This window comes from Austrofundulus limnaeus, unplaced genomic scaffold (assembly GCF_001266775.1).
Source record: "Austrofundulus limnaeus strain Quisiro unplaced genomic scaffold, Austrofundulus_limnaeus-1.0 Scaffold69, whole genome shotgun sequence".
Taxonomy (NCBI): domain Eukaryota; kingdom Metazoa; phylum Chordata; class Actinopteri; order Cyprinodontiformes; family Rivulidae; genus Austrofundulus; species Austrofundulus limnaeus.
In genome coordinates, this window is record NW_013952471.1 from 1578915 (window position 1) to 1580405 (window position 1491).

Consider the following 1491-nt stretch of genomic DNA (forward strand, 5'->3'; position numbering starts at 1 on the left):
CCACCATCCTGCAGCATTAATGGAAACAGTTCTGTATCTTCTGGTAAACTGTTGGCTCGCTCTGATGGTGAACTTTAAAGACCTGGGCACAATAAAAGACTGTAAACCAACCTGGCTGCAGCTCATTCACAGTGTCATCACACTGAGTGCGAACATGTTGGGRAAAACAGAGCAGTAACTTTCATTCAGCACCATGTTCGTGTTGAGCGTTCTGTGTGTTCCAGACGTCAGTGAGTTCATCTTAACGTTTCATCCAGAGGAATTTAAAACAGCAACTCTGAGCCCTACAGCAGACACTAACAAACCCAGCTCTGCTTTAATCGGAAGGTTGGATTTGTTAGAATAAAAGTTAAAACGAGGTCAATCCAACCTCAGATGGTCATCGCAGGACATTAAACCATTTAAGAAAAACAGGCCAAACTGTTGAAGCAGCAGGTGAAACACTGAGATTATGAGTGTCAGCCTGCAGCTGCTGATCAAACGTAGTAAATAACTGATCATCATCTGAGTTATCAGCTGGATAAAAACAGGACTTTTATCTGTCTGATGCTCTGAAGCATCCAGGTGTCCAGCTAAAGTCCAGAACTTGAACCTGATATAAAAGCTGTGGGACCTTCAGAGAGCTGAGCAGAAATTATTCATGCTTTAAGAAAATTATAAATAACTGTTAACTTACACATAACTGAATTTGTCTGAGAGTACATGATGGCTTTTATAAAAGTAATAAAACAAAACATAATTAATTAACTTCTCTCTGCAGCTGGACTGAAGCCACAGATTTTTTTTAACCCGTCTGATTAATGAAGTAAATAGAAATATAAACATGCAGCTTAAAGCTATATTTCGCACACAGAGTATTTCTGCAGACAAATACTATAATTCTACTTTTTATTATTATTTTAAAATGATTTCTTCAAGGCTCAAACTTTAATCCTYTTTTATTCTTATATTTAAATTGGAACACTGGCTCCAGTGAACCTATATGCAGATAACATTATTTATTCAGCTGGTTCTACTTTGAGCTTCTAACCAGGGATTATACAGAAAGTCTTGAGTTCAGTTTAATACCATTTAATACATATTTTTAGTATTGTAACAACATTTTTTGATACCAACACAACTCTGAGCTGCAACTGTAGCAGCAACTCTTGAACTTCTAATTATATAATGAATTATTAAGCAATAAATTACTGTAATTTTTTGACTGAATTTTTGTAGTAAGCGTAGTATTATTATACATAGTGGATACATAATTACTTATTTGCCTCAATAAAAAACACAGACCTACATACAATATTTTGTTATTTAACCCTAACCCAAGACATAAAGTGATTTTATTGTTATACAGAGTGAGAGGGATTTTTAGGAGATAGATGGTTAAAAAGGTATAGTTAGGCAGCTGTTGAAAAAGATTCAGACAATGGGCCTCATGCATGAACCGTTCGTACGCACAGATTTGTTCTTAAGTTGTGCGTACGAGTGATTTAGAAG

At 35.7% G+C, this 1491-nt stretch overlaps 1 protein-coding gene across 3 annotated transcripts in view; it reads right to left on the bottom strand.

Annotated features, from left to right (window-relative positions):
• Positions 1 to 1491, bottom strand: part of cdk14 (cyclin dependent kinase 14) — a 224408-nt gene that overhangs the window by 65513 nt on the left and 157404 nt on the right. The gene's annotated exons all lie outside the window — the stretch shown is intronic.